The following is a 26224-nucleotide window of genomic DNA, read 5'->3' as shown; positions in this document are numbered from 1 at the left end:
GATTGGGAACACTGGAAAACAGTCCTGTGAGTGGTGACACTGTGGAACAGTCCTGTGATTGTTAACACTGGGGAACAGTCCTGTGATTGGTAACACTGGGGAATAGTCCTGTGACTGGTAACATTGGGGAACAGTCCTGTGATTGGTGAACTGGAGAACAGTCCTGTGATTGGTTATTCTGGCGAACAGTCCTGTGATTGGTAACACTGGAAAACAGTCCTTTGAGTGGTGACACTGGGGAACAGTCCTGTGATTGTTAACACTGGAGAACAGTCCTGTGATTGGTAACACTGGGGAATAGTCCTGTGATTTGTAACACTGGGGAACAGTCCTGTCCTTGGTTGCACTGTGAAACCACCCTGTGATTGGTAACAGAGGGAAACCGTCCTGTGATTGGAGACACTGGGGAACATTCCTGTGATTAATAACACTGGGGATCAGTCCTGTCTTTGGTAACACTGGGGAACAATCTTGTGATTGGTAACACTGGGGAACTTCTGTGATTGGTAACGGTGGAGAACAGTCCTCTGATTGGTAACACTGGGGAACCGTCCTGTGATTGGTGACACTGGAGAACAGTCCTGTGATTGTTGACACTGGAGAACAGTCCAGTGATTGGTAACACTGGAGAATTTTCTTGTGGTTGGAAACACTGGTGAACAGCCCTGTGACTGGTAACATTGGGGAACAGTCCTGTGATTGGTGAACTGGAGAACAGTCCTGTGATTGGTTATTCTGGGGAACAGTCCTGTGATTGGTAACACTGGGGAACAGTCCTGTGATTGGTGACACTGGAGAACAGTCCTGTAATTGGTTACACTGGAGAACAGTCCTGTGATTGGTAACACTGGAGAACAGTCCTGTGATTGGTAACACTGGGGAACAGTCCTGTGATTGGTAACACTGGGGAACAGTCCTGTGATTGTTAACACTGGGGAATAGTTGTATGATTGGTAACACTGGAGAACAGTCGTGCATTTGGTAACACTGGGGAACAGTCATGTGTTTGGTTACACCTTAGAACAGTCCTGTGATTGGTAACACTGGGGAACAGACCTGTGATTGGTAACACTGGGAAACAGTCCTGGGATTGGAAACATTGGGGAACAATCCTCTGATTGGTGACACTGGAGAACAGTCCTGTGTTTGGTAACCCTGGGGAACAGTCCTGTGTTTGGTAACACTGTGAAACAATCCTATGATTGTTAACACTGGGAAACCGTCCTGTGATTGGTGACACTGATGAACTATCCTGTGATTGGTAACACTGGCGAATTGTCCTGTCCTAGGTAACAGTGGGAAACCGTCCTGTGATTGGTAACACTAGGGAACAGTCCTGTCCTTGGTAACTCTTTTGAACAGTCCTCTGATTGGGAACACTGGAAAACAGTCCTGTGAGTGGTGACACTGTGGAACAGTCCTGTGATTGTTAACACTGGAGAATAGTCCTGGGATTGGTGACTTTGGGGAACAGTCCTGTCCTTGGTATCACTGGGATACCGTCCTGTGATTGGTAACACTGGGGAACAGTCCTGTGATTGGTATCACTGGGGAACCGTCCTGCCCTTGGTAACACTGGAGAACAGTCCTGCCCTTGGGAACATTGTGGAACAGTCCTGCCCTTGGTAACACTGGGGAACAGTCCTGCCCTTGGTAACAATCGGGAACAGTCCTGCCCTTGGTAACACTGGTGAACAGTCCTGTGATTGGTAAAAGTGGAGAACAGTCCTGTGATTTGTAACACTGGGGAACAGTCCTGTGATTGTTAACAGTGGACAACAGTCCTGTGATAGGTAACACTGGGGAACCGTCCAGCCCTTGGTAACACTGGATAACAGTCCTGTGATTGGTAACACTGGTGAACTATCGTGGTTTTAGTAACACTGGGGAACAGTCCTGTGATTGATAACACTGGAGAAAGTCCTGTGATTGGTAACACTGGGGAACAGTCCTGTGATTGATAACACTGGGGAATAGTCCTGTGATTGGAGACACTGGGGAACATTCCTGCGATTAATAACACTGGGGATCAGTCCTGTCTTTGGTAACACTGGGGAACAATCTTGTGATTGGTAACACTGGGGATCTGTCCTGTGATTGGTAACGGTGGAGAACAGTCCTCTGATTGGTAACACTGGGGAACCGTCCTGTGATTGGTGACACTGGAGAACAGTCCTGTGATTGTTGACACTGGAGAACAGTCCAGTGATTGGTAACACTGGAGAATTTTCTTGTGGTTGGAAACACTGGTGAACAGCCCTGTGACTGGTAACATTGGGGAACAGTCCTGTGATTGGTGAACTGGAGAACAGTCCTGTGATTGGTGACACTGGAGAACAGTCCTGTGATTGGATATTCTGGGGAACAGTCCTGTGATGGGTAACACTGAAAAACAGTTCTGTGAGTGGTGACACTGGGGAACAGTCCTGTGATTGTTAACACTGGAGAACAGTCCTGTGATTGGTAACACTGGGGAACAGTCCTGTGATTTGTAACACTGGGGAACAGTCCTGTGATTGGTAACACTGGAGAAAGTCCTGTGATTGGTAACAGTGGGGAACAATCCTGTGATTGGTAACACTGGGGAACAGTCCTGTGATTGGTGACATTGGGGAACAGTCCTGTCCTTGGTAACACTGGGATATCGTCCTGTGATTGGTAACACTCGGGAACAATCCTGTGATTGGTAACAGTGGGGAACCGTCCAGCCCTTGGTAACACTGGAGAACAGTCCTGCCCTTGGGAACATTGTGGAACAGTCCTGCCCTTGGTAACACTGGGGAACAGTCCTGCCCTTGGTAACATTCGGGAACAGTCCTGCCCTTGGTAACACTGGGGAACAGTCCTGTGATTGATAACATTGGAGAACAGTCCTGTGATTGGTAACACTGGGGAACAGTCCTGTCCTTGGTAGCACTGTGAAACCACCCTGTGATTGGTAACACAGGGAAACCGTCCTGTGATTGGAGACACTGGGGAACATTCCTGTGATTAATAACACTGGGGATCAGTCCTGTCTTTGGTAACACTGGGGAACAATCTTGTGATTGGTAACACTGGGGATCAGTCCTGTGATTGGTAACAGTGGAGAACAGTCCACTGATTGGTAACACTGGGGAACCGTCCTGTGATTGGTGACACTGGAGAACAGTCCTGCGATTGTTGACACTGGAGAACAGTCCAGTGATTGGTAAAACTGGAGAATTTTCTTGTGGTTGGAAACACTGGTGAACAGCCCTGTGACTGGTAACATTGGGGAACAGTCCTGAGATTGGTGAACTGGAGAACAGTCCTGTGATTGGTTATTCTGGTGAACAGTACTGTGATTGGTAACACTGGAAAACAGTCCTTTGAGTGGTGACACTGGGGAACAGTCCTGTGATTGTTAACACTGGAGAACAGCCCTGTGATTGGTAACACTGGGGAATAGTCCTGTGATTGGTAACACTGGGGAACAGTCCTGTCTTTGGTAGCACTGTGAAACCACCCTGTGATTGGTAACACAGGGAAACCCTCCTGTGATTGGAGAGACTGGGGAACATTCCTGTGATTAATAACACTGGGGATCAGTCCTGTCTTTGGTAACACTGGGGAACAATCTTGTGATTGGTAACACTGGGGAACAGTTCTGTGATTGGTAACGGTGGGGAACAGTTCTGTGATTGGTAACGGTGGAGAACAGTCCTCTGATTGGTAACACTGGGGAACCGTCCTGTGATTGGTGACACTGGAGAACAGTCCTGTGATTGTTGACACTGGAGAACAGTCCAGTGATTGGTAACACTGGAGAATTTTCTTGTGGTTGGAAACGCTGGTGAACAACCCTGTGACTGGTAACATTGGGGAACAGTCCTGTGATTGGTGAACTGGAGAACAGTCCTGTGATTGGTTATTCTGGGGAACAGTCCTGTGATTGGTAACACTGGGGAACAGTCCTGTGATTGGTAACACTGGAGAACAATCCTATTCATGGTAACACTGTGAAACCGTCCTATGATTGGTAACATTAACGAACTGTCCTGTGATTGATAACACTGGAGAACAGTCCTATGATCCGTAACACTGGGAAACCGTCATGTGATTGGTAACACAGGGGAACAGTCCTGCTATTGGCAACACTGGGGAACAGTCCTATGGTTGGTAACACTGGGGAACAGCCCTGTACTTGGTAACACTGGGAAATCATCCTGTGATTGGTAACACTGGGGAACAGTCCAGTCGTTGGTAACACTGGGAACCGTCTGTGATTGGTAACACTGGAGAACACACCTCTGATTGGAACACTGGAGAACAGTCCTGTGATTGGTAACTCTGGGGAACAGCCCTGCCCTTGGTAAAACTGGGGCACAGTCCTGTGATTGGTAACATTGGAGAACACACCTCTGATTGGAACACGGGAGAACAGTACTGTGATTGGTAACACTGGGGAACAGCCCTGCCCTTGGTAAAACTGGGGAACAGTCCTGTGATCGGTAACACTGGGGACCGGTCCTCTCCTTGGTAACAATGGATAACAGTCCTGTGATTGGTAACACTGGAGGACAGGCCTGTGATTGGTAACACTGGGAAACCGTCCTGTGATTGGTAACACAGGAACACAGTTCTGTCCTTGGTAACACAGGAGGACAGTCCTGTGATTGGTAACACTGGGGAACAGTCCTGTATTTGGTAACACTAGAGAACAGTCCTGTGATTGGTAGCACTGGGAAACAGTCCAGTGATTGGTAAGTCTGGGGAACAGTCTTGTGAGTGGTAACACTGGGGAACAGTCCTGCCCATGGTAACACTGGACAACAGCCCTGCCCTTGGTAAAACTTGAGAACAGTCCTGTGATTGGTAACACTGGGAAGCAGTCCTGTGATTGTTAACACTGGAGAAAGGCCCTTTGATTGGTAATACTGGGGAACAGTCCTGTGATTGGTAACACTGGAGAACAGTCCTATGATTGATAACACTGGAGAACAGTCCTGTGATTGGTATCACTGGTCAAGAATCCTATCCATGGTAACACTGTGAAACTGTCCTATGATTGGTAACATTAGCGAACTGTCCTGTGATTGATAACACTGGAGAACAGTCCTGTGATTGGTAACACTGGGAAACCCTCCTGTTATTGGTAACGCAGGGGAACAGTCCTGCGATTGGTAACACTGGGAAACCGTCCTGTGATTGGTAACACTGGAGAACAATCCTGTGATTGGTAACACTGGAGAACAAATCTGTCCTTGGTAACACTGGAGAACAGTCCTGTGATTGGTACCACTGGGGAACAGTCCTGTGATTGGTAACACTGGACAACAATCCTATCCATGGTAACACTGTGAAACCGTCCTATGATTGGTAACATTAGTGAACTGTCCTGTGATTGATAACACTGGGAAACCGTCTTGTGATCGGTAACACAGGGGAACAGTCCTGCGATTGGTAACACTGGGAAACCGTCCTGTGATTGGTAACACTGGGGAACAGTCCTGTGATTGGTAACACTGGAGAAAGTCCTGTGATTGGTAACACTGGGGAACAGTCCTGTGATTGGTAACACTGGCGAATTGTCCTGCCCATGGTGACACTGGGAAACCGTCCTGTGATTCGTAACACTAGGGAACAGTCCGGTCCATGGTAACACTGGAGAAGAGTCCCCTGATTGGTAACACTGGAAAACAGTCCTGTGAGTGATGACACTGGGGAACAGTCCTGTGATTGATAACATTGGAGAATAGTCCTGGGATTGGTGACACTGGGAAACAGTCCTGTCCTTGGTAACACTGGGAAACCGTCCTGTGATTGGTAACACTGGGGAACAGTCCTGTGATTGGTAACACTGGGAAACAGTCCTGTGATTGGTAACACTGGAGAATTGTCCTTTGACAGGTAACTCTGTGAAAACGTCCTGCGATTGGTTACACTGTCAGTTCTTCCTGTGATAGGTAACACTGGAGCACAATCTTGTCCTTGGACACACAGGAGGACAGTCCTGTGATTGGTAACACTGGGGGACAGTCCTGTCTTTGGTAACACTGGTGAACAGTCCTGAGATTGGTTACCCTGGGGTACAGTCCTGTCCTTGGTAACACTGGGAAATCATTCTGTGATTGGTAACACTGGGGAACAGTCCAGTCGTTGGTAACACTGGGAAACCGTCCTGTGATTGGTAACGCTGGAGAACACACCTCTGATTGGAACACTGGGGAACAGTCCTGTGATTGGTAACACTGGGTAACATTGGTTACACTGTCAGTTCTTCCTGTGATAGGTAACACTGGAGCACAATCTTGTCCTTGGACACACAGGAGGACAGTCCTGTGATTGGTAACACTGGGGGACAGTCCTGTCTTTGGTAACACTGGTGAACAGTCCTGAGATTGGTTACCCTGGGGTACAGTCCTGTCCTTGGTAACACTTGGGAAAAGCCCTCTCCTTGGTAACACTGGAGAACAGACCTGTGATTGGTAACACTGGAGAACAGTCCTGTGATTGGTAACACTGTGGAACAGTCCTGTGATTGGTAACACTGGGGAACAGTCCTGTGATTGTTAACACTGGGGAACACTTGAATGATTGGTGACACTGGAGAACAGTCGTGCATTTGGTAACACTGGGGAACAGTCATGTGTTTGGTTACACTTTAGAACAGTCCTATGATTGGTAACACTGGGGAACAGTCCTGTGATTGGTAACAGTGGAGAACAGTACTATGATTGGTAACACTGGAGAACTGCCCTGTGATTGGAAACACTGGGGAACAATCCTCTGATTGGTGACACTGGAGAACAGTCCTGTGTTTGGTAACCCTGGGGAACAGTCCTGTCCTTGGTAGCACTGTGAAACCACCCTGTGATTGGTAACACAGGGAAACCGTCCTGTGATTGGAGACACTGGGGAACATTCCTGTGATTAATAACACTGGGGATCAGTCCTGTCTTTGGTAACACTGTGAAACAATCCTATGATTGGTAACACTGGGAATCCGTCCTGTGATTGGTGACACTGATGAACTATCCTGTGATTGGTAACACTGGCGAATTGTCCTGTCCTAGGTAACACTGGGAAACCGTCCTGTGATTGGTAACACTAGGGAACAGTCCTGTCCTTGGAAACTCTGTTGAACAGTCCTCTGATTGGGAACACTGGAAAACAGTCCTGTGAGTGGTGACATTGTGGAACAGTCCTGTGATTGTTAACACTGGAGAATAGTCCTGGGATTGGTGACTTTGGGGAACAGTCCTGTCCTTGGTATCACTGGGATACCGTCCTGTGATTGTTAACACTGGGGAACAGTCCTGTGATTGGTAACACTGGGGAACCGTCCTGCCCTTGGTAACACTGGGGAACAGTCCTGCCCTTGGGATCATTGTGGAACAGTCCTGCCCTTGGAAACACTGGGGAACAGTCCTGCCCTTGGTAACACTCGGGAACAGTCCTGCCCTTGGTAACACTGGTGAACAGTCCTGTGATTGGTAAAAGTGGAGAACAGTCCTGTGATTGGTAACACTGGGGAACAGTCCTGTGATTTGTAACACTGGAGAACAGTCCTGTGATTGGTAAGACTGGGGACCAGTACTGTGAATTGTAACAATGGAGAACATTCCTATGATTGGTAACACTGGTGAACTCTCGTGGTTTTGGAAACACTGGGGAACAGTCCTGTGATTGGTAACACTGGAGAAAGTCCTGTGATTGGTAACACTGGGGAACAGTCCTGTGATTGCTAACACTGGGGAACAGTCCTGTCCTTGGTAGCACTGTGAAACCACCCTGTGATTGGTAACACAGGGAAACCGTCCTGTGATTGGAGACACTGGGGAACATTCCTGTGATTAATAACACTGGGGATCAGTCCTGTCTTTGGTAACACTGGGGAACAATCTTGTGATTGGTGACACTGGAGAACAGTCCTGTGATTGTTGACTCTGGAGAACAGTCCAGTGATTGGTAACACTGGAGAATTTTCTTGTGGTTGGAAACACTGGTGAACAGCCCTGTGACTGGTAACATTGGGGAACAGTCCTGTGATTGGTGAACTGGAGAACAGTCCTGTGATTGGTTATTCTGGGGAACAGTCCTGTGATTGGTAACACTGGAAAACAGTCCTGTGAGTGGTGACACTGGGGAACAATCCTGTGATTGGTAAAACAGGAGAACAGTCCTGTGATTGGTAACACTGGGGAACTGTCCTGTGATTGGTAACAGTGGAGAACAGTTGTTTGATTGGTAACACTGGAGAACAGTCGTGCATTTGGTAACACTGGGGAACAGTCATGTGTTTGGTAACACTGGGGAACAGTCCACTGATTGGTAACACTGGGGAACAGTCCTGTGATTGTTTATACTGGGGAACAGTCCTGTGATTGGTAACAGTGGAGAACAGTCGACTGATTGGTAACACTGTAGAACTGCCCTGTGATTGGAAACACTGGGGAACAGTCCTCTGATTGGTGACACTGGAGAACAGTCCTGTGTTTGGTAACCCTGGGGAACAGTCCTGTCCTTGGTAACACTGTGAAACCATCCTATGATTGGTAACACTGGGAAACTGTCCAGTGATTGGTGACACTGATGAACTGTCCTGTGATTGGTAACACAGGGGAACAGTCCGGTCGTTGGTAACACTGGGGAACAGTCCAGTGATTGGTAACACTGGAGAACAGTCCTGCGATTGGTAACACTGGAAAACAGTCCTGTGAGTGGTGACACTGTGGAACAGTCCTGTGATTGGTAACACTGGGGAACAGTCCTGTGATTGGTAACACTGGGGAATCGTCCTGCCCTTGGTAACACTGGGGAACAGTCCTGCCCTTGGTAACACTCGGGAACAGTCCTGCCCTTGGTAACAATGGTGAACAGTCCTGTGATTGGTAAAAGTGGAGAACAGTCCTGCCCTTGGTAACACTGGGGAACAATTCTCTGATTGGTAACACTGGTGAACTGTTGTGGTTTTGGTAACACTGGGGAACAGTCCTGTGATTGGTAACACTGGAGAACAGTCCTGTGATTTGTAACACTGGAGAACATTCCTATGATTGGTAACACTGGTGAACTGTCGTGGTTTTGGTAACACTGGGGAACAGTCCTGTGATTGGTAACACTGGAGAACAGTCCTGTGATTTGTAACACTGCGGAACAGTCCTGTGATTGGTAGCACTGCTGGATTTTCCTGTGATTGGTATCACTGTAGAACAGTCCTAAGATAGGTAACACTGGGGAACAGTCCTGTGATTGGTAACACTGGAGAAAGTCCTGTGATTGGTAACACTGGGGAACAGTCCTGTGATTGGTTATTCTGGGGAACAGTCCTGTGATTGGTAACACTGGAAAACAGTCCTGTGAGTGGTGACACTGGGGAACAGTCCTGTGATTGTTAACACTGGAGAACAGTCCTGTGATTGGTAACACTGGGGAACAGTCCTGTGATTTGTAACACTGGGGAACAGTCCTGTGATTGGTAACACTGGAGAAAGTCCTGTGATTGGTAACAGTGGGGAACAATCCTGTGATTGGTAACACTGGGGAACAGTCCTGTGATTGGTAACTCTAGGGAACAGTCCTGTCATTGGTAACATTGGGAAACAGTCCTCTGATTGGTAACACTGGAAAACAGTCCTATGAGTGGTGACACTGTGGAACAGTTCTGTGAATGTTAACACTGGAGATCAGTCCTGGGATTTGTGAGATTGGGGAACAGAGCTGTCCTTGTTATCACTGGGAAACCGTCCTGTGATTGCTAACACGGGGGAACTGTCCTGCCCTTGGTAACACTGGGGAACAGTGCTGCCCGTGGTAACACTGGAGAACAGTCCTGTGATTGGTAACACTGGAGAACAGTCCTGTGATTGGTAACACTGGAGATCAGTCCTGTGATTGGTAACACTGGGGAACAGTCCTGTGACTGGTAACAGTGGAGAACAGTACTATGATTGGTAACACTGGAGAACTGCCCTGTGATTGGTAACACCTGGGAACAGTCCTCTGATTGGTGACACTGGAAAACAGTCCTGTGATTGGTGACACTGATGAACTGTCCTGTGATTGGTAACACTGGGGAACAGTCCTGCCCTTGGGAACAATGGGGAACAGTCCTGCCCTTGGGAACACTGGGGAACAGTCCTGCCCTTGGGAACAATGGGGAACAGTCCTGCCCTTGGGAACACTGGGGAACAGTCCTGCCCTTGGTAACACTGGGGAACAGTCCTGCCCTTGGTGACACTGGAGAACAGTCCTGTGATTGGTAACACTGGAGAACAGTCCTGTGATTGGTAACACTGGCAAACAGTCCTGTGATTGGTAACACTGGAGATCAGTTGTGCTTTTGGTAACACTGGGGAACAGTCCTGTGATTTGTAACAGTGGGGAACAGTCCTGTGATTGGTAACACTGGGGAACAGTCCTGTGATTTGTAACACTGGGGAACAGTCCTGTGATTGGTAACACTGGAGAAAGTCCTGTGATTGGTAACAGTGGGGAACAATCCTGTGATTGGTAACATTGGGGAACAGTCCTGTGATTGGTAGCACTGGGATACCGTCCTGTGATAGGTAACACTAGGGAACAGTCCTGTGATTGGTGACATTGGGGAACAGTCCTGTCCTTGGTAACACTGGGATACCGTCCTGTGATTGGTAACACTCGGGAACAATCCTGTGATTGGTAACACTGGGGAACCGTCCAGCCCTTGGTAACACTGGAGAAAAGTCCTGCCCTCGGGAACATTGTGGAACAGTCCTGCCCTTGGTAACACTGGGGTACAGTCCTGCCCTTGGTAACACTGGGGAACAGTCCTGTGATTGGTAACAGTGGAGAACAGTCGACTGATTGGTAACACTGTAGAACTGCCCTGTGATTGGAAACACTGGGGAACAGTCCTCTGATTGGTGACACTGGAGAACAGTCCTGTGTTTGGTAACCCTGGGGAACAGTCCTGTCCTTGGTAACACTGTGAAACCATCCTATGATTGGTAACACTGGGAAACCGTCCTGTGATTGGTGACACTGATGAACTCTCCTGTGATTGGTAACACTGGGGAACAGTCCGGTCCTTGGTAACACTGGGGAACAGTCCAGTGATTGGTAACACTGGAAAACAGTCCTGCGATTGGTAACACTGGAAAACAGTCCTGTGAGTGGTGACACTGTGGAACAGTCCTGTGATTGGTAACACTGGGGAACAGTCCTGTGATTGGTAACACTGGGGAACCGTCCTGCCCTTGGTAACACTGGGGAACAGTCCTGCCCTTGGGAACATTGTGGAACAGTCCTGCCCTTGGTAATACTGGGGAACAGTCCTGCCCTTGGTAACACTCGGGAACAGTCCTGCCCTTGGTAACACTGGTGAACAGTCCTGTGATTGGTAACACTGGAGAACAGTCCAGTGATTGGTAACAATGGGGAACAGTCCTGTGATTGGTAAAAGTGGAGAACAATCCTGTGATTGGTAATACTGGGGAACAGTCCTGTGATTTGTAACACTGGTGAACTGTCGTGGTTTTGGTAACACTGGGGAACAGTCCTGTGATTGGTAGCACTGGTGGATTTTCCTGTGATTGGTATCACTGTAGAACAGTCCTAAGATAGGTAACACTGGGGAACAGTCCTGTGATTGGTAACACTGGAGAAAGTCCTGTGATTGGTAACACTGGGGAACAGTCCTGTGATTGCTAACACTGGGGAACAGTCCTGTCCTTGGTAGCACTGTGAAACCACCCTGTGATTGGTAACACAGGGAAACCGTCCTGTGATTGGAGACACTGGGGAACATTCCTGTGATTAATAACATTGGGGATCAGTCCTGTCTTTGGTAACACTGGGGAACAATCATGTGATTGGTAACACTGGGGAACAGTCCTGTGATTGGTAACGGTGGAGAACAGTCCTCTGATTGGTAACAATGGGGAACCGTCCTGTGATTGGTGACACTGGAGAACAGTCCTGTGATTGTTGACACTGGAGAACAGTCCAGTGATTGGTAACACTGGAGAATTTTCTTGTGGTTGGAAACACTGGTGTACAGCCCTGTGACTGGTAACATTGGGGAACAGTCCTGTGATTGGTGAACTGGAGAACAGTCCTGTGATTGGTTATTCTGGGGAACAGTCCTGTGATTGGTAACACTGGAGAACAGTCCTGTGATTGGTAACACTGGAGAACAGTCCTGTGATTGGTAACACTTGGGAACAGTCCTGTGATTGGTAACACTGGGGAACAGTCCTGTGATTGTTAACACTGGGGAACAGTTGTATGATTGGTAACACTGGAGAACAGTCGTGCATTTGGCAACACTGGGGAACAGTCATGTGTTTGGTTACACTTTAGAACAGTCCTCTGATTGGTAACACTGGGGAACAGTCCTGTGATGGGTAACAGTGGAGAACAGTACTATGATTGGTAACACTGGAGAACTGCCCTGTGATTGGAAACACTGGGGAACAATCCTCTGATTGGTGACACTGGAGAACTGTCCTGTGTTTGGTAACCCTGGGGAACAGTCCTGTTTTTGGTAACACTGTGAAACAATCCTATGATTGGTAACACTGGGAAACCGTCCTGTGATTGGTGAAACAGATGAACTAACCTGTGATTGGTAACACTGGCGAATTGTCCTGTCCAAGGTAACACTGGGAAACCGTCCTGTGATTGGTAACACTAGGGAACAGTCCTGTCCTTTGTAACTCTGTTGAACAGTCCTCTGATTGGGAACATTGGAAAACAGTCCTGTGAGTGGTGACACTGTGGAACAGTCCTGTGATTGTTAACACTGGAGAATAGTCCTCGGATTGGTGACTTTGGGGAACAGTCCTGTCCTTGGTATCACTGGGATACCGTCCTGTGATTGGTAACACTGGGGAACAGTCCTGTGATTGGTAACACTGGGGAACCGTCCTGCACTTGGTAACACAGGGGAACAGTCCTGCCCTTGGGAACATTGTGGAACAGTCCTGCCCTTGGTAACATTGGGGAACAGTCCTGCCCTTGGTAACACTCGGGAACAGTCCTGCCCTTGGTAACACTGGTGAACAGTCCTGTGATTGTTAACACTGGAGATCAGTCCTGTGATTGGTAACACTGGGGAACAGTGCTGTGATTGTTAACAGTGGAGAACAGTCCTGTGATTGGTAACACAGGGGAACAGTCCTGTGATTTGTAACACTGGAGAACAGTCCTGTGATTGGTAACACTGGGGAACAATCCTGTGATTTGTAACACTGGAGAACAGTCCTGTGATTGGTAACACTGGGGAACAATCCTGTGATTTGTAACACTGGAGAACAGTCCTGTGATTGGTAACACTGGGGAACAATCCTGTGATTTGTAACACTGGAGAACAGTCCTGTGATTGGTAAAACTGGCGACCAGTACTGTGAATTGTAACAATGGAGAACATTCCTATGATTGGTAACACTGGTGAACTGTCGTGGTTTTGGTAATACTGGGGAACAGTCCTGTGATTAGTAACACTGGAGAAAGTCCTGTGATTGGTAACACTGGGGAACAGTCCTGTGATTGCTAACACGGGGGAACAGTCCTGTCCTTGGTAGCACTGTGAAACCACCCTGTGATTGGTAACACAGGGAAACCGTCCTGTGATTGGAGACACTGGGGAACATTCCTGTGATTAATAACACTGGGGATCAGTCCTGTCTTTGGTAACACTGGGGAACAATCTTGTGATTGGTAACACTAGGGAACAGTCCTGTGATTGGTAACACTGGGGAACTGTCCTGTGATTGGTGACACTGGAGAACAGTCCTGTGATTGTTGACACTGGAGAACAGTCCAGTGATTGGTAACACTGGAGAATTTTCTTGTGGTTGGAAACACTGGTGAACAGCCCTGTGACTGGTAACATTGGGGAACAGTCCTGTGATTGGTGAACTGGAGAACAGTCCTGTGATTGGTTATTCTGGGGAACAGTCCTGTGATTGGTAACACTGGAAAACAGTCCTGTGAGTGGTGACACTGGGGAACAGTCCTGTGATTGGTAACACTGGAAAACAGTCCTGTGAGTGGTGACACTGGGGAACAGTCCTGTGATTGTTAACACTGGAGAACAGTCCTGTGATTGGTTACAGTGGAGAACAGTCCTGTGATTTGTAACACTGGGGAACAGTCCTGTGATTTGTAACACTGGAGAACAGTCCTGTGATTGGTAACACTGGGGAACAGTCCTGTGATTGGTATCACTGGGGAACAGTCCTGTGATTTGTAACACTGGAGAACAGTCCTGTGATTGGTAACACTGGGGAACAGTCCTGTGATTGGTAACACTGGGGAACAGTCCTGTGATTTGTAACACTGGAGAACAGTCCTGTGATAGGTAACACTGGGGAACAGTCCTGTGATTGGTAACTCGGGGGAACAGTCTTGTGATTGGTAACCTTGGGGAACAGTCCTGTGATTGGTTACTCGGGGGAACAGTCCTGTGATTTGTAACACTGGAGAACAGTCCTGTGATTTGTAACAATGGGGAACAGTCCTGTGATTGGTGACACTGGAGAACAGTCCTGTGATTGGTAACATTGGGGAACAGTCCTCTGATTGGTAACACTGGAAAACAGTCCTATGAGTGGTGACACTGTGGAACAGTTCTGTGAATGTTAACACTGGAGATCAGTCCTGGGATTTGTGACATTGGGGAACAGTGCTGACCTTGGTAACACTGGGAAACAGTCCTGTAATTGCTAACACGGGGGAACAGTCCTGCCCTTGGTAACACTGGGGAACAGTCCTGTGATTTGTAACACTGGTGAACTGTCGTGGTTTTGGTAACACTGGGGAACAGTCCTGTGATTGGTAACACTGCGGAACAGTCCTGTGATTGGTAGCACTGGTGGATTTTCCTGTGATTGGTATCACTGTAGAACAGTCCTAAGATAGGTAACACTGGGGAACAGTCCTGTGATTGTTAACAGTGGAGAACAGTCCTGTGATTGGTAACACTGGGGAACAGTCCTGTGATTTGTAACACTGGAGAACAGTCATGTGATTGGTAAGACTGGGGACCAGTCCTGTGAATTGTAACAATGGAGAACATTCCTATGATTGGTAGCAATGGTGAAGTGTCCTGGTTTTGGTAACACTGGGGAACAGTCCTGTGATTGGTAACACTGGAGAAAGTCCTGTGATTGGTAACACTGGGGAACAGTCCTGTGATTGCTAACACTGGGGAACAGTCCTGTCCTTGGTAGCACTGTGAAACCACCCTGTGATTGGTAACACAGGGAAACCGTCCTGTGATTGGAGACACTGGGGAACATTCCTGTGATTAATAACACTGGGGATCAGTCCTGTCTTTGGTAACACTGGGGAACAGTCTTGTGATTGGTAACACTGGGGAACAGTCCTGTGATTGGTAACAGTGGAGAACAGTCCTCTGATTGGTAACACTGGAGAGTTTTCTTGTGGTTGGAAACACTGGTGAACAGCCCTGTGACTGGTAACATTGGGGAACAGTCCTGTGGTTGGTGAACTGGAGAACAGTCCTGTGATTGGTTACACTGGAGAACAGTCCTGTGATTGGTTATTCTGGGGAACAGTCCTGTGATTGGTAACACTGGAAAACAGTCCTGTGATTGGTAACGCTGGGGAACAGTCCTGTGATTTGTAACACTGGGGAACAGTCCTGTGATTGGTAACACTTGAGAAAGTCCTGTGATTGGTAACAGTGAGAACTATCCTGTGATTGGTAACGGTGGAGATCAGTCCTCTGATTGGTGACATTGGGGAACAGTCCTGTCCTTGGTAACACTGGGATACCGTCCTGTGATTGGTAACACTCGGGAACAATCCTGTGATTGGTAACAGTGGGGAACCGTCCAGCCCTTGGTAACACTGGAGAACAGTCCTGCCCTTGGGAACATTGTGGAACAGTCCTGCCCTTGGTAACACTGGGGAACAGTCCTGCCCTTGGTAACATTCGGGAACAGTCCTGCCCTTGGTAACAATGGGGAACAGTCCTGTGATTGATAACACTGGGGAACATTCCTGTCCTTGGCAGCACTGTGAAACCACCCTGTGATTGGTAACACAGGGAAACCATCCTGTGATTGGAGACAGTTGGGAACATTCCTGTGATTGATAACACTGGGGATCAGTCCTGTCTTTGGTAACACTGGGGAACAATCTTGTGATTGGTAACACTGGGGAAGAGTCCTGTGATTGGTAACGGTGGAGAACAGTCCTCTGATTGGTAACACTGGGGAACCGTCCTGTGATTGGTGACACTGGAGAACAGTCCTGTGATTGTTGACACTGGAGAACAGTCCAGGGATTGGTAACACTGGAGAATTTTCTTGTGGTTGGAAACACTGGTGAACAACCCTGTGACTGGTAACATTGGGGAACAGTCCTGTGATTGGTGACACTGGAGAACAGTCCTATAATTGGTTGCACTGGAGAACAGTCCAGTGATTGGTAACACTGGAGAACAGTCCTGTGATTGGTAACACTGGGGAACAGTCCTGTGATTGGTGACACTGGAGAACAGTCCTGTAATTGGTTACACTGGGGAACAGTCCTGTGATTGGTAACACTGGAGAACAGTCCTGTGATTGGTAACACTGGAGAACAGTCCTGTGATTGGTAACACTGGGGAACAGTCCTGTGATTGGTAACACTGGGGAACAGTCCTGTGATTGTTAACACTGGGGAACAGTTGTATGATTGGTAACACTGGAGAACAGTCGTGCATTTGGTAACATTGGGGAACAGTGCTGTGTTTGGTTACACTTTAGAACAGTCCTGTGATTGGTAACACTGGGGAACAGTCCTTTGATTGGTAACAGTGGAGAACAGTACTATGATTGGTAACACTTGAGAACTGCCCAGTGATTGGAAACACTGGGGAACAATCCTCTGATTGTTGACACTGGAGAACAGTCCTGTGATTGTTAACACTGGGAAAGCGTCCTGTGATTGGTGACACTGATGAACTATCCTGTGATTGGTAACACTGGCGAATTGTCCTGTCCTAGGTAACACTGGGAAACCGTCTTGTGATTGATAACACTAGGGAACAGTCCTGTCCTTGGTAACTCTGTTGAACAGACCTCTGATTGGGAACACTGGAAAACAGTCCTGTGAGTGGTGACACTGTGGAACAGTCCTGTGATTGTTAACACTGGGGAACAGTCCTGTGATTGGTAACACTGGGGAATAGTCCTGTGACTGGTAACATTGGGGAACAGTCCTGTGATTGGTGAACTGGAGAACAGTCCTGTGATTGGTTATTCTGGCGAACAGTCCTGTGATTGGTAACACTGGAAAACAGTCCTTTGAGTGGTGACACTGGGGAACAGTCCTGTGATTGTTAACACTGGAGAACAGTCCTGTGATTGGTAACACTGGGGAATAGTCCTGTGATTTGTAACACTGGGGAACAGTCCTGTCCTTGGTTGCACTGTGAAACCACCCTGTGATTGGTAACAGAGGGAAACCGTCCTGTGATTGGAGACACTGGGGAACATTCCTGTGATTAATAACACTGGGGATCAGTCCTGTCTTTGGTAACACTGGGGAACAATCTTGTGATTGGTAACACTGGGGAACTTCTGTGATTGGTAACGGTGGAGAACAGTCCTCTGATTGGTAACACTGGGGAACCGTCCTGTGATTGGTGACACTGGAGAACAGTCCTGTGATTGTTGACACTGGAGAACAGTCCAGTGATTGGTAACACTGGAGAATTTTCTTGTGGTTGGAAACACTGGTGAACAGCCCTGTGACTGGTAACATTGGGGAACAGTCCTGTGATTGGTGAACTGGAGAACAGTCCTGTGATTGGTTATTCTGGGGAACAGTCCTGTGATTGGTAACACTGGGGAACAGTCCTGTGATTGGTGACACTGGAGAACAGTCCTGTAATTGGTTACACTGGAGAACAGTCCTGTGATTGGTAACACTGGAGAACAGTCCTGTGATTGGTAACACTGGGGAACAGTCCTGTGATTGGTAACACTGGGGAACAGTCCTGTGATTGTTAACACTGGGGAATAGTTGTATGATTGGTAACACTGGAGAACAGTCGTGCATTTGGTAACACTGGGGAACAGTCATGTGTTTGGTTACACCTTAGAACAGTCCTGTGATTGGTAACACTGGGGAACAGACCTGTGATTGGTAACACTGGGAAACAGTCCTGGGATTGGAAACATTGGGGAACAATCCTCTGATTGGTGACACTGGAGAACAGTCCTGTGTTTGGTAACCCTGGGGAACAGTCCTGTGTTTGGTAACACTGTGAAACAATCCTATGATTGTTAACACTGGGAAACCGTCCTGTGATTGGTGACACTGATGAACTATCCTGTGATTGGTAACACTGGCGAATTGTCCTGTCCTAGGTAACAGTGGGAAACCGTCCTGTGATTGGTAACACTAGGGAACAGTCCTGTCCTTGGTAACTCTTTTGAACAGTCCTCTGATTGGGAACACTGGAAAACAGTCCTGTGAGTGGTGACACTGTGGAACAGTCCTGTGATTGTTAACACTGGAGAATAGTCCTGGGATTGGTGACTTTGGGGAACAGTCCTGTCCTTGGTATCACTGGGATACCGTCCTGTGATTGGTAACACTGGGGAACAGTCCTGTGATTGGTATCACTGGGGAACCGTCCTGCCCTTGGTAACACTGGAGAACAGTCCTGCCCTTGGGAACATTGTGGAACAGTCCTGCCCTTGGTAACACTGGGGAACAGTCCTGCCCTTGGTAACAATCGGGAACAGTCCTGCCCTTGGTAACACTGGTGAACAGTCCTGTGATTGGTAAAAGTGGAGAACAGTCCTGTGATTTGTAACACTGGGGAACAGTCCTGTGATTGTTAACAGTGGACAACAGTCCTGTGATAGGTAACACTGGGGAACCGTCCAGCCCTTGGTAACACTGGATAACAGTCCTGTGATTGGTAACACTGGTGAACTATCGTGGTTTTAGTAACACTGGGGAACAGTCCTGTGATTGATAACACTGGAGAAAGTCCTGTGATTGGTAACACTGGGGAACAGTCCTGTGATTGATAACACTGGGGAATAGTCCTGTGATTGGAGACACTGGGGAACATTCCTGCGATTAATAACACTGGGGATCAGTCCTGTCTTTGGTAACACTGGGGAACAATCTTGTGATTGGTAACACTGGGGATCTGTCCTGTGATTGGTAACGGTGGAGAACAGTCCTCTGATTGGTAACACTGGGGAACCGTCCTGTGATTGGTGACACTGGAGAACAGTCCTGTGATTGTTGACACTGGAGAACAGTCCAGTGATTGGTAACACTGGAGAATTTTCTTGTGGTTGGAAACACTGGTGAACAGCCCTGTGACTGGTAACATTGGGGAACAGTCCTGTGATTGGTGAACTGGAGAACAGTCCTGTGATTGGTGACACTGGAGAACAGTCCTGTGATTGGATATTCTGGGGAACAGTCCTGTGATGGGTAACACTGAAAAACAGTTCTGTGCGTGGTGACACTGGGGAACAGTCCTGTGATTGTTAACACTGGAGAACAGTCCTGTGATTGGTAACACTGGGGAACAGTCCTGTGATTTGTAACACTGGGGAACAGTCCTGTGATTGGTAACACTGGAGAAAGTCCTGTGATTGGTAACAGTGGGGAACAATCCTGTGATTGGTAACACTGGGGAACAGTCCTGTGATTGGTGACATTGGGGAACAGTCCTGTCCTTGGTAACACTGGGATATCGTCCTGTGATTGGTAACACTCGGGAACAATCCTGTGATTGGTAACAGTGGGGAACCGTCCAGCCCTTGGTAACACTGGAGAACAGTCCTGCCCTTGGGAACATTGTGGAACAGTCCTGCCCTTGGTAACACTGGGGAACAGTCCTGCCCTTGGTAACATTCGGGAACAGTCCTGCCCTTGGTAACACTGGGGAACAGTCCTGTGATTGATAACATTGGAGAACAGTCCTGTGATTGGTAACACTGGGGAACAGTCCTGTCCTTGGTAGCACTGTGAAACCACCCTGTGATTGGTAACACAGGGAAACCGTCCTGTGATTGGAGACACTGGGGAACATTCCTGTGATTAATAACACTGGGGATCAGTCCTGTCTTTGGTAACACTGGGGAACAATCTTGTGATTGGTAACACTGGGGATCAGTCCTGTGATTGGTAACAGTGGAGAACAGTCCACTGATTGGTAACACTGGGGAACCGTCCTGTGATTGGTGACACTGGAGAACAGTCCTGCGATTGTTGACACTGGAGAACAGTCCAGTGATTGGTAAAACTGGAGAATTTTCTTGTGGTTGGAAACACTGGTGAACAGCCCTGTGACTGGTAACATTGGGGAACAGTCCTGAGATTGGTGAACTGGAGAACAGTCCTGTGATTGGTTATTCTGGTGAACAGTACTGTGATTGGTAACACTGGAAAACAGTCCTTTGAGTGGTGACACTGGGGAACAGTCCTGTGATTGTTAACACTGGAGAACAGCCCTGTGATTGGTAACACTGGGGAATAGTCCTGTGATTGGTAACACTGGGGAACAGTCCTGTCTTTGGTAGCACTGTGAAACCACCCTGTGATTGGTAACACAGGGAAACCCTCCTGTGATTGGAGAGACTGGGGAACATTCCTGTGATTAATAACACTGGGGATCAGTCCTGTCTTTGGTAACACTGGGGAACAATCTTGTGATTGGTAACACTGGGGAACAGTTCTGTGATTGGTAACGGTGGGGAACAGTTCTGTGATTGGTAACGGTGGAGAACAGTCCTCTGATTGGTAACACTGGGGAACCGTCCTGTGATTGGTGACACTGGAGAACAGTCCTGTGATTGTTGACACTGGAGAACAGTCCAGTGATTGGTAACACTGGAGAATTTTCTTGTGGTTGGAAACGCTGGTGAACAACCCTGTGACTGGTAACATTGGGGAACAGTCCTGTGATTGGTGAACTGGAGAACAGTCCTGTGATTGGTTATTCTGGGGAACAGTCCTGTGATTGGTAACACTGGGGAACAGTCCTGTGATTGGTAACACTGGAGAACAATCCTATTCATGGTAACACTGTGAAACCGTCCTATGATTGGTAACATTAACGAACTGTCCTGTGATTGATAACACTGGAGAACAGTCCTATGATCCGTAACACTGGGAAACCGTCATGTGATTGGTAACACAGGGGAACAGTCCTGCTATTGGCAACACTGGGGAACAGTCCTATGGTTGGTAACACTGGGGAACAGCCCTGTACTTGGTAACACTGGGAAATCATCCTGTGATTGGTAACACTGGGGAACAGTCCAGTCGTTGGTAACACTGGGAACCGTCTGTGATTGGTAACACTGGAGAACACACCTCTGATTGGAACACTGGAGAACAGTCCTGTGATTGGTAACTCTGGGGAACAGCCCTGCCCTTGGTAAAACTGGGGCACAGTCCTGTGATTGGTAACATTGGAGAACACACCTCTGATTGGAACACGGGAGAACAGTACTGTGATTGGTAACACTGGGGAACAGCCCTGCCCTTGGTAAAACTGGGGAACAGTCCTGTGATCGGTAACACTGGGGACCGGTCCTCTCCTTGGTAACAATGGATAACAGTCCTGTGATTGGTAACACTGGAGGACAGGCCTGTGATTGGTAACACTGGGAAACCGTCCTGTGATTGGTAACACAGGAACACAGTTCTGTCCTTGGTAACACAGGAGGACAGTCCTGTGATTGGTAACACTGGGGAACAGTCCTGTATTTGGTAACACTAGAGAACAGTCCTGTGATTGGTAGCACTGGGAAACAGTCCAGTGATTGGTAAGTCTGGGGAACAGTCTTGTGAGTGGTAACACTGGGGAACAGTCCTGCCCATGGTAACACTGGACAACAGCCCTGCCCTTGGTAAAACTTGAGAACAGTCCTGTGATTGGTAACACTGGGAAGCAGTCCTGTGATTGTTAACACTGGAGAAAGGCCCTTTGATTGGTAATACTGGGGAACAGTCCTGTGATTGGTAACACTGGAGAACAGTCCTATGATTGATAACACTGGAGAACAGTCCTGTGATTGGTATCACTGGTCAAGAATCCTATCCATGGTAACACTGTGAAACTGTCCTATGATTGGTAACATTAGCGAACTGTCCTGTGATTGATAACACTGGAGAACAGTCCTGTGATTGGTAACACTGGGAAACCCTCCTGTTATTGGTAACGCAGGGGAACAGTCCTGCGATTGGTAACACTGGGAAACCGTCCTGTGATTGGTAACACTGGAGAACAATCCTGTGATTGGTAACACTGGAGAACAAATCTGTCCTTGGTAACACTGGAGAACAGTCCTGTGATTGGTACCACTGGGGAACAGTCCTGTGATTGGTAACACTGGACAACAATCCTATCCATGGTAACACTGTGAAACCGTCCTATGATTGGTAACATTAGTGAACTGTCCTGTGATTGATAACACTGGGAAACCGTCTTGTGATCGGTAACACAGGGGAACAGTCCTGCGATTGGTAACACTGGGAAACCGTCCTGTGATTGGTAACACTGGGGAACAGTCCTGTGATTGGTAACACTGGAGAAAGTCCTGTGATTGGTAACACTGGGGAACAGTCCTGTGATTGGTAACACTGGCGAATTGTCCTGCCCATGGTGACACTGGGAAACCGTCCTGTGATTCGTAACACTAGGGAACAGTCCGGTCCATGGTAACACTGGAGAAGAGTCCCCTGATTGGTAACACTGGAAAACAGTCCTGTGAGTGATGACACTGGGGAACAGTCCTGTGATTGATAACATTGGAGAATAGTCCTGGGATTGGTGACACTGGGAAACAGTCCTGTCCTTGGTAACACTGGGAAACCGTCCTGTGATTGGTAACACTGGGGAACAGTCCTGTGATTGGTAACACTGGGAAACAGTCCTGTGATTGGTAACACTGGAGAATTGTCCTTTGACAGGTAACTCTGTGAAAACGTCCTGCGATTGGTTACACTGTCAGTTCTTCCTGTGATAGGTAACACTGGAGCACAATCTTGTCCTTGGACACACAGGAGGACAGTCCTGTGATTGGTAACACTGGGGGACAGTCCTGTCTTTGGTAACACTGGTGAACAGTCCTGAGATTGGTTACCCTGGGGTACAGTCCTGTCCTTGGTAACACTGGGAAATCATTCTGTGATTGGTAACACTGGGGAACAGTCCAGTCGTTGGTAACACTGGGAAACCGTCCTGTGATTGGTAACGCTGGAGAACACACCTCTGATTGGAACACTGGGGAACAGTCCTGTGATTGGTAACACTGGGTAACATTGGTTACACTGTCAGTTCTTCCTGTGATAGGTAACACTGGAGCACAATCTTGTCCTTGGACACACAGGAGGACAGTCCTGTGATTGGTAACACTGGGGGACAGTCCTGTCTTTGGTAACACTGGTGAACAGTCCTGAGATTGGTTACCCTGGGGTACAGTCCTGTCCTTGGTAACACTTGGGAAAAGCCCTCTCCTTGGTAACACTGGAGAACAGACCTGTGATTGGTAACACTGGAGAACAGTCCTGTGATTGGTAACACTGTGGAACAGTCCTGTGATTGGTAACAATGGGGAACAGTCCTGTGATTGTTAACACTGGGGAACACTTGAATGATTGGTGACACTGGAGAACAGTCGTGCATTTGGTAACACTGGGGAACAGTCATGTGTTTGGTTACACTTTAGAACAGTCCTATGATTGGTAACACTGGGGAACAGTCCTGTGATTGGTAACAGTGGAGAACAGTACTATGATTGGTAACACTGGAGAACTGCCCTGTGATTGGAAACACTGGGGAACAATCCTCTGATTGGTGACACTGGAGAACAGTCCTGTGTTTGGTAACCCTGGGGAACAGTCCTGTCCTTGGTAGCACTGTGAAACCACCCTGTGATTGGTAACACAGGGAAACCGTCCTGTGATTGGAGACACTGGGGAACATTCCTGTGATTAATAACACTGGGGATCAGTCCTGTCTTTGGTAACACTGTGAAACAATCCTATGATTGGTAACACTGGGAATCCGTCCTGTGATTGGTGACACTGATGAACTATCCTGTGATTGGTAACACTGGCGAATTGTCCTGTCCTAGGTAACACTGGGAAACCGTCCTGTGATTGGTAACACTAGGGAACAGTCCTGTCCTTGGAAACTCTGTTGAACAGTCCTCTGATTGGGAACACTGGAAAACAGTCCTGTGAGTGGTGACATTGTGGAACAGTCCTGTGATTGTTAACACTGGAGAATAGTCCTGGGATTGGTGACTTTGGGGAACAGTCCTGTCCTTGGTATCACTGGGATACCGTCCTGTGATTGTTAACACTGGGGAACAGTCCTGTGATTGGTAACACTGGGGAACCGTCCTGCCCTTGGTAACACTGGGGAACAGTCCTGCCCTTGGGATCATTGTGGAACAGTCCTGCCCTTGGAAACACTGGGGAACAGTCCTGCCCTTGGTAACACTCGGGAACAGTCCTGCCCTTGGTAACACTGGTGAACAGTCCTGTGATTGGTAAAAGTGGAGAACAGTCCTGTGATTGGTAACACTGGGGAACAGTCCTGTGATTTGTAACACTGGAGAACAGTCCTGTGATTGGTAAGACTGGGGACCAGTACTGTGAATTGTAACAATGGAGAACATTCCTATGATTGGTAACACTGGTGAACTCTCGTGGTTTTGGAAACACTGGGGAACAGTCCTGTGATTGGTAACACTGGAGAAAGTCCTGTGATTGGTAACACTGGGGAACAGTCCTGTGATTGCTAACACTGGGGAACAGTCCTGTCCTTGGTAGCACTGTGAAACCACCCTGTGATTGGTAACACAGGGAAACCGTCCTGTGATTGGAGACACTGGGGAACATTCCTGTGATTAATAACACTGGGGATCAGTCCTGTCTTTGGTAACACTGGGGAACAATCTTGTGATTGGTGACACTGGAGAACAGTCCTGTGATTGTTGACTCTGGAGAACAGTCCAGTGATTGGTAACACTGGAGAATTTTCTTGTGGTTGGAAACACTGGTGAACAGCCCTGTGACTGGTAACATTGGGGAACAGTCCTGTGATTGGTGAACTGGAGAACAGTCCTGTGATTGGTTATTCTGGGGAACAGTCCTGTGATTGGTAACACTGGAAAACAGTCCTGTGAGTGGTGACACTGGGGAACAATCCTGTGATTGGTAAAACAGGAGAACAGTCCTGTGATTGGTAACACTGGGGAACTGTCCTGTGATTGGTAACAGTGGAGAACAGTTGTTTGATTGGTAACACTGGAGAACAGTCGTGCATTTGGTAACACTGGGGAACAGTCATGTGTTTGGTAACACTGGGGAACAGTCCACTGATTGGTAACACTGGGGAACAGTCCTGTGATTGTTTATACTGGGGAACAGTCCTGTGATTGGTAACAGTGGAGAACAGTCGACTGATTGGTAACACTGTAGAACTGCCCTGTGATTGGAAACACTGGGGAACAGTCCTCTGATTGGTGACACTGGAGAACAGTCCTGTGTTTGGTAACCCTGGGGAACAGTCCTGTCCTTGGTAACACTGTGAAACCATCCTATGATTGGTAACACTGGGAAACTGTCCAGTGATTGGTGACACTGATGAACTGTCCTGTGATTGGTAACACAGGGGAACAGTCCGGTCGTTGGTAACACTGGGGAACAGTCCAGTGATTGGTAACACTGGAGAACAGTCCTGCGATTGGTAACACTGGAAAACAGTCCTGTGAGTGGTGACACTGTGGAACAGTCCTGTGATTGGTAACACTGGGGAACAGTCCTGTGATTGGTAACACTGGGGAATCGTCCTGCCCTTGGTAACACTGGGGAACAGTCCTGCCCTTGGTAACACTCGGGAACAGTCCTGCCCTTGGTAACAATGGTGAACAGTCCTGTGATTGGTAAAAGTGGAGAACAGTCCTGCCCTTGGTAACACTGGGGAACAATTCTCTGATTGGTAACACTGGTGAACTGTTGTGGTTTTGGTAACACTGGGGAACAGTCCTGTGATTGGTAACACTGGAGAACAGTCCTGTGATTTGTAACACTGGAGAACATTCCTATGATTGGTAACACTGGTGAACTGTCGTGGTTTTGGTAACACTGGGGAACAGTCCTGTGATTGGTAACACTGGAGAACAGTCCTGTGATTTGTAACACTGCGGAACAGTCCTGTGATTGGTAGCACTGCTGGATTTTCCTGTGATTGGTATCACTGTAGAACAGT

The sequence above is a fragment of the Cetorhinus maximus genome, chromosome 12, assembly GCF_964194155.1.
Source record: "Cetorhinus maximus chromosome 12, sCetMax3.hap1.1, whole genome shotgun sequence".
Lineage (NCBI taxonomy): Eukaryota > Metazoa > Chordata > Chondrichthyes > Lamniformes > Cetorhinidae > Cetorhinus > Cetorhinus maximus.
Note: the sequence above shows the minus strand (reverse complement) of the source record.